Source organism: Suricata suricatta, chromosome 3, assembly GCF_006229205.1.
Source record: "Suricata suricatta isolate VVHF042 chromosome 3, meerkat_22Aug2017_6uvM2_HiC, whole genome shotgun sequence".
NCBI classification, from domain to species: Eukaryota; Metazoa; Chordata; class Mammalia; order Carnivora; family Herpestidae; genus Suricata; species Suricata suricatta.
The window spans coordinates 141,655,085-141,663,780 of record NC_043702.1 but is presented as its reverse complement, the minus strand read 5'-3'; positions in this window follow the sequence as shown (position 1 = coordinate 141,663,780).

Sequence of the window (8,696 nt, the reverse complement as noted above, 5' to 3'; positions counted from 1 at the left end):
GCAGGACTCTTGTCTGTTTTGTTCAGTGGTGTATCCTCAATGTCTGGAACACTGACTAGCACATAATAGGTACTCAATAGATATTTTTGGAAAGAATGAATATTATGTCTAATTTTTGGTCAAAGTTCTGAAAAATTGGGAGGAAAGTTTGCCTCATCTTGGGGTAGGGGATGATTCCCAGTGGGCTGCAGGACCTAGATCCTCCTAGAACATGGGCGTGTGGGGATCGGGGCAGAGAGCTTTTGAGAAAACATGCAAGAGGGCAGATCAGCCACTGACCCAGAACTTGGAAAGCTGCAGAATATACAAAGGAACCATACCCACCAGAGCCTAATCATTCATGCCAGTGAGAGGGCACTTCTCAATAGTTGGGGAGAAACCTTCCTTTACCTCAGTGGCCTCATTCTGGGGCAAAAAGGAGCCAACCATAATGAAACTGGGTATGGCCACTCTGGCCACTCTTACCTTTACTGCTTTGTTGTTGTCATCACAAGAGTGCTTAGAGTGACCAAGCAGAGCAATGGGGACAGAATCAGCTGTTGGAGGATCAAATGGAGCCACTCAGAAGGAGATTTCATAGCTTGGATTCCCACACTTCAGTGAGAGGGTTTAGGAGTCAGGGACTTTGTATTCATAATCCTGTCTCGGCTACTTTCCCGTAATGCCTGTATGACCTAAATAAAATGTCTTATACCCACATTCTACCATCTGGACTCAGTGATGATTATCTCAGCTCTAACAAAGTGGTTGCAGTAGAGATGTCATACTCTGAATTTGCCCTTGACTTAGGATGCAATTTGGAGCTTCTTCGACTGTTGCTCTTGGAAATTAGAATCAAAGGGTGGAATTGCCCAAACTTTCTCTTCATGCCAATATAAGACCTCAGTCTCTGGTCCAGCCTGGGAGTCCCAAAGTCTATGGTGGACACAGGAGTAAAATGGTACTGAGATATTCAAAAAGAGAGCACCCATGGGTGGATTTGGTCACTAAAGAGACGGTCCAGATATAAATAGCCTGGAGATGACAACTAGTAAAAGAAACCAACACTGAGAAGCAGGCAGGTTTTGAAGAGTGAGTAAAAAAGACAGAAGCCTAGAGCCTGGCCCTTCTACATCTCCTCTCTTGGAAAGTAGGGCCTGTTAAAGGAACTAAGCATATTCAGATGGGAATAGGCCTCTCTAAGTTAAGTTTGGAACAGAGTCAGTGGAAGAGAGAGAGTCTTCATCTCTTTAACAAATAGGCTAAGTGTCCATAAAAATAACTCATCCAGAACCTGTCTCAAAACACTCTCTTTTTTGTTTTCTTTCAGGTAAATCCACAGATGTGTTGTGTGTTTGAAGCAGAACCAACTGCGTCTCACTCCTGGTCAGCTCTGCCTCTCTGCCAGGCCGGACACACTCCTGGACATCAAAGCCGTGGCTCTCAGCCCTGTCTGTGGTGGACAGGGGTTGCAGTGATTACATCTGGAGACTCGAGCTAACCGAATTTTAGAACTCCTGAAATTGTGGCTTGTCATCCTTACTTTAGAAATAGACAATTCTGCTACTCTCGGCAGATCTCAGCCTATTTTCTGAATGCTTTAGAGTTTGTAAACACTTTCATATACCTCATCTCATCTCGTCTTGGTCCCTCTGGCGAGTGATGAGGTAAAAGAAAGGACTTACTTCAGAAGAATCCCCAAAACATGACCTTTTTGGTCCCCATGCCATCTATTATTGATTGAACTAAACATTTTCAGCACAAATGAACAGATTCACTGATTTACAAAACTGGATTATAAAACATTCATACCTTCCTTCTGGCTGTAGGATGCAACTCTTCTGTGAAACAACAAATTTCTGGGGGCAGGAGGTGGAAGAGAGTGCCAAGGACATCCTGTTCACCCCTGCAAACTCATCCTCTGCCTTCTTCTCCCCTTCCTGTGGACCGCCAGCTGACACTCAGGGAGCCTACCCTGACATATCCTTATCCTTCCATTTTATGCACCAGACAGAAGCTAATGGAAGCTCCACTGATTGAATTTTGTGCTTATAGCTCCTGAGGTGAGATTATAAGGAAAGAAAACCATAAGCGGGTTGAAATAATAACAACCTCAGGGGCATGTACTAGGATTTGATGGGATGATCTACGCATACAGTCACATGACGGTACATCTAAGTCCTGCTCTCCTCCTCCCCTTTGGAACCCACACCTAGACATCCTTGAACCCTCACCACTCACCACCATTCTTGGCAGGAAGGTGTGACTCAAATCTCTGTAGCCTTCCCAGCCCAATAGACACATGGGGGCATCTGCTTTTCAGAAGTGCCCTCCAGGTATGCTTGTCAGGTGTGGACTTCCTGACAGCTCCAGCCACCACACATGGCCTCAGTGCTCTTCCTCTCTTGCCCAGCGCCCCTTGTCAAGGTCCTCAGCTCTGCAGCCTCTTTCGCAACGAGCGCGCTGTGGAATCCCAGCACCTGTCCCTCAGCCTGTCTCCCCAGCAAGGCCAAGCTCTGCAGAAGTCAGGACAATGCTTCTCTCCTCCATTTACTGTCATGCTTTCCTAGCCAGGGACACTCAGAGTGCTTCTTGTCCCTCCCCGTGATCCACAGAGCCCACATCAGATGCAGTGGACCCTTGACCAACCAACATAGGTTTGAACTGTGCAGGTTCATTTACATGTGGATTTTTTGGATACATACAGTACAGTACCATAAATGTATTTTCTCTTCACTATGATTTTTATAACATTTTCTTCTCTCTAGTTGACATTATTGTAAGAATACAGTATGTAATACATATAACATGCAAAATATGTTAAATGATTGTGTTATTGGTAAAGCATCAGGTCAGCAGAAGGCTATTGGTAGTTAAGTTTTGGAAGAGTCAAAAGTTATATGTGGATTTTCAACTGTGCTGGGGGGTCAGCACCCCTAACCCGTTGTTCAAGGCTCAGCTAAAATCTCTCTGGACCCAAACACAGTTCGTGGCATTGGATGGAAGGAAGACAATACCCACCACTATCACATTCTTGTACCAATTCTTTCTCTTTTTTTAGTGTTTATTTACTTTTGAGAGGGAGAGAGAGAGAGAGAGACAGAGACAGAAACAGAAACAGAGACAGAGACAGAGTGTAAGCACAGGAGGCACAGAAAGAGACAGAGACACAGAATCCAAAGTGGGCTTCAGGCTCTGAGCTGTCAGCACAACACAGAGCCAAACATAGGGCTCAAGCCCACAAGCCATAAGATCCTGACCTGAGCTAAAATCAGATGCTTAACCAGCTAAGCCACCCAGGCTGATTGTATCTATTATTTCTAACCCTGAAACAGCTTTCTCCTTAACTGGTGAAAGGAAGCAGAATTTAGCACTGCAAAATGTGTCTCTTTGGCATAAGGATTATCTTGAGCTGGTTATTTTTAAGAAATTGCAGACATGAGAAAAAGCTCTGAAAACTGAATGAAAGATACCTTTTTGTAAGAGACATGTACATTTTTAAGGGAAATCTTCATGTGAGAATGTCTCCCTGTCTGCACCAAGAATATGAAGAGGATTCCAAGTCTTAGAAACTCAATCCAGAAGGCAATGACTTAAATCTGCACCATAACCTTACCCTCACTGACTATGCTTTTCCTGGTAACCCCATAACTGGATTCCCTACCCCCCAACATCTTCTTTCGTCTTTAGCTGGATATATTATTTAAGGCAGTGGCTGGGCTATTTAGGGAATGACTCAGTTTTTCTGGGTCTCTTTCATATATACAGGGGATGTATACATTATTTGACCTCTGTTCTTCGCTTGTTATCTGTCTTTTATCACAGGGTAGGAGTAGCTCAGCTAAGAACCTCGAAGGGTAGAGAAAAAATTGTTTTCCTCCTCCAGACAGGCCTCCCCCTCTAGTCTTCAAATCATTCGTGGGAACTTCTGCCTGAGGGGGACCCACCCGACACACCCAGTCCGGGAGCCAGCTTGCTACAATGCCATCTCGGGGTTCCAGCACATGACTTACATGCCTTCAAACGGCAAAGGTTTCTTTTCCTTCTAATATGATCCATAAGAGTACTGAGTACCTGGCATCAGGCAGGTGATGGAGAGAGGGGGCTCCAGGCCAGCAAAACCTCCTCACCACTATCCCCCACCAGTAATTCATGACTCAGTGGATTTTCAGACATGGCCCCCAGAGCTCCCCCACATCTATTGCTACTCTTAGGCAGTTTCAGACATTTGTCAGTAACCTGAGTTACTAGGCTTGTCCCTTTCTGAAAGGATCAAACTATGTCAAGAGTTTGGGCTTACTTACTCAAAGTAGAAATCTCCATCTCCTTGAACTAGCTGCTCTGAACAACGACAAGCAGACAAGCACATGTACTTTTCAGTTCTCCTCATTGGTGGCCTGTTGTCTTGCTTAAGGCTCTCTTGAGAATCCTCCATCAGTGCTGCCCAGCCTGCCCCTTGTATGACATTTGTATATCTTTGGAAGCTTCCAAGACTTTGAGAATTATTCACTTTTGGTGCGGAAAGGTACCCAGGAAGAGCTAGGGATAAACAAAGTAGGTAAAAAGTTCTGGTTTTTTCCAAATGAAAATTGTAGACAAATATGAAAAATAATATTGTCAGAGAACTTGCTTCCATTGCCAAAGCATGCTCTTCCCATCCACAAAGCACTTTGGGTGCAGGATAATTTGCGATAATGATATTGCTATTTAAAGGTCAGGAGGAAACTAAGTGGACCAACAGGATACTGAATAACCAAGGAAGGCTCCTTCTTGGTGATTCTTCAGTAGGTTGCATTCATGTCTGGTTGTGGCATTTCTATACAGATCTGTTGTTGCATGGAGAGCTATATAGAGGAAAAAATAAATCAACTTACCAACTATAATACTAGTGTATCTCTTTCCTCTGCTTCTGTGTGAAATCAGGAGAAAGGTGGCATTCTTTATGGCTCCCTGCAGGTCCTAGAAAGGGCAGCCCTCACTTTCTAAATAGAGCTCTTGTACTTAAGTCCAATGTCGAAGTCACTTAAGAACTCTCTGCCCTTGATTCTGATCTTTCTCCTGTCAAGGTGACGGTGACAGTAATAACGGTGCACAGAGGGGGGCTTTGTGCCAATTAACAATTTCTCATTAGCTTAATTAGGGGACACATGTTTTTAATCACAGCTAAGAAAGTGAAATGATTGAAGAATTGATTCTGAGCTTTTGAAAGCATCCCTGTCAGTGTGTGGAATTTAATTCTGCAGATGGGCTTGAAAAGAGACAGAGGTAGAAACAGCTTTAAATGACATGGCCTTGCCGAGCATAATAGGAGAATACCAGATACACAGAATAAGTGTTTCCATTTTGGATCCAAGACAATCTTTTGCAGGCTATCTAAAGAATCGAAGGTCTCGCCCTTCGTGTTATGTTATATGAGCTATCTGAGTAGAACAATTTTCTTTTCCTTTCCACGAACTCTGTATCCCCAGGTTCCAAGTAAACAGATCTCATGGCTGTGAAGATGTTCAGATAATGTAGGTAGTTTAAATGCAGCTTGGGGTGGGGAGGGCGGGAGCCGGTGGTTGCTCCGCTTGAACTGACTGTAAAATTTGGACTTCATGGCTTACTTGGGCAGTTGGGAACTGTGGAGCCCAGCCACATCAGAAAATGGTTTGACTTCTGGTTTTGCGTGCTTGTAACCTGAAAATGTGTAACTGTCATAGTCGATACATCATCCAAAAGGCCACTCATTCAGATCATGCAAATTCAGGGGTGATTGTTGAGGAATTTGCATTATAAATGACATTAATTCATATAGACATTGAGTCTATATCAGTTTTGGCTCTATACAAGTCATGATCCCTGTCATTAAAAAACTTAGTAGGCGAACACTTCACTGAGTATGGTTTAATAAGGTAGGCACACATATTCCTTCTTTGTAAAATGCAATCTCTACTAGCATACTTCTTCTGAAATTATTTTTTTCTTATTGAAAAATGCAATGCATTTTAATTGCAGGAAACTGGAGAAATATAATAAAACACAAAGAAGGAAGAAAATGCCACACATAACCCCACTTAACCAGATGTAATTACTGTTTAGACTTTAATGGATAGTCTTTTTCACTCTATATATTTTCTAATAAAATATAAATCTATTGTACTTCCAGCCTTAAAACATGCTTTTTCACTTACTGTATCATTATCTCCCCTCACTGCTAAATGCTCTTGTACAACATGATTTTTAATGACTGCCTAGTATTCTAGCTCATGAATCTGTCATATTTATTCTAGAACATTATGGATATTTCCATTTCTGTTATTATAAGCAGTGATAAAGTGGCTATACTTGAATATAAATCTTTTCAAGCATCTGTGATCATCTCTTTGGAAGACATTTCTAGAGGTGGAATTGCTGAGTCAAAAATTAAGTACATTTTAAAGACTATTGAACATATTATCAAGTTGCTTCCTCAGAAAGGTTATACCTACCCATTACACTCCCAGAACCAACAATAAGGGAATGATAATTTTTTTAAAAAGTAAAAAATGGTTATATCTCATCATCATTTTTACTTGTATTTTGACTAACTAACCCTAAAATCAGATATGGTTTTCTATAATGATTGTTCATATTTTTCTTTCTGTAAGCTGTTAAATCATCTTCTTCTCTTATTTTATACCTTAGAATATTAATCTTTTTATTGTTCACTGCTGAGGATTTTTACATATTAAGCATATTAAACCATTTTCACACATCCTTAAAAATATCTTGCTCCCATGGTGTGTTTTGTTGCTGTTATTTATGTAAAGTTTTAATGTTGGATAAATTAAATCTGTTATTCTGTTATGGCTCTTTTTTTTCCTATAATGTTTGGAAAAATTTTCACTGTTCTGAGATTTCATATTCACCAATATTTTCTATTTTCATTTTTTGGAACTTTTTAAAATTTTATAATTTAGTTTTGTATGCTGCATGTGTAGTAATTTTTTTCACTTTTGTTTATTCTTTCCAAACTGCCAATTGGCCTAATGCTGTTCATGGAAACTTTTAACATTTCCCTAACCATGTCCTATAGAATACTTAAGGATTCTTGAAGAAAACAATTTTTTCAAATACATATATATTTAAGAGATGCTGAATAACCTATTCCTTCATTAAGATTCACAGAGCATATTTCCATGTAAAAGCTTCAAGAAGTCCTGCAGTATAGATACCTATTTTATCTGTCTCTACCTAGAATTATGTATTTAACCATGTAATCCTTTTACAAACAACATCTGTTAGCATCAAAGAAACTAATGTTCCATAGAACATGTGGTGAGTATCCAGCTTGAAAGGTCAAGAAGCCACCTTTATCAAATACTATTGTTGGAAGTATCTGAAGAGGTCCCATATGTATGTAGTATCCTCTTGGCTCCTCTAAATAAATTGAGAAATAAGAAACAGTAGGGCAAGTGGGGGTCAAAATATTACCTTTATTATTGTGGTTGGGCATGTTAAAGGGTTAACTTAGTGGAGAAGCCAGATGCACCCTGCTAACTGAACCCCCACATTTCCTGTAGCTGTAGAGTCTCAGGCAATTCCTCTTTCCAAGGGCTGACTTCCAAGACATACAGATTTACAGAGAAATATCCTGTCTTCGATAGGCAGCTGGTTCTGAAGAGAAGAAACAGGAGAGCGATGAACCTCGCAAACTTGTTTCATTTTTTCAAAATCTAAGGATCAGGTAAATTACTTCCTCTTACCTTAGTGTAATGAGAGGCCAGAAGTGACTAGAGAAAATCCTTGACAAGAAGACATGGAATCTTCCCCCGGGGGAAGGAAGACATTCTTCTCTCATACTGGTTCACGATGAGTTCTCCAAACCCATTGTATTTACCCTTGAAGAACAATGGGTGTGGTTATCTCCCCAGTGAAGAGGTCTGTTGGGAGGACCTCCCTTCTTACCTTCTTAAGTCTGCTTTCCCCGTCACCGGCCACTGCGTTTTTGAGTATCCTTGCCAGAGGGCGTGTAGATTTCCTTCCAGAAAACTGTGAAATGGATCAAAAACAGCACATTCATCAAACCAATCTTAAGGCCCCCAGTGGGAGCTGAAAACTCCCTATTCTATTTTCCGTCCTAAATTATGACTAATAACATGCATTATCAGAGATTCTTCTTGGAGATGACATGTAACATAAAGACATTCCAATAATAAAACAAATAGAAGCCTCTAATAATAAGATACCAATAACATTTAGATGACCCAAATTTGGCTCTAAACCTCCCATTTCCAAAGTTTCAAGGCACTGAATCCACTTGTTAATGAAAAGCCAATGATAAGTCTAGAATAAAGTCAGAAATAAGGTACTCTTGCATCGATCTTTCTATTCTCATGTGATTATCCTACTGTTTATTTGCTGCATTTTATAATATGCTTGGCTACCAGCTGGTGTAAACCTACCTTATTCTTCAAAAATGTCTTAGCTGCAATTCAGTTGGCTCTTCTAGAAGAATGGTAGAAACATTTTACCTAGTCAAAAAGTGAGATTTTTATTGGCATTGTGATAGCTTCATAACATAATTTGGGAGAATTGGGTGCATTGGATATTTCTATACAGGAACATGGACTAGATCTGCACTAATTCAGATAAATATGTTAATCACAAAATAACATTTCTAGGACTAGTTTCTTTTGTTTGTTTTTAAAGATAAGGTAGGCAAGTATAAAAAAAACTAATAGGTAGGGATTGGC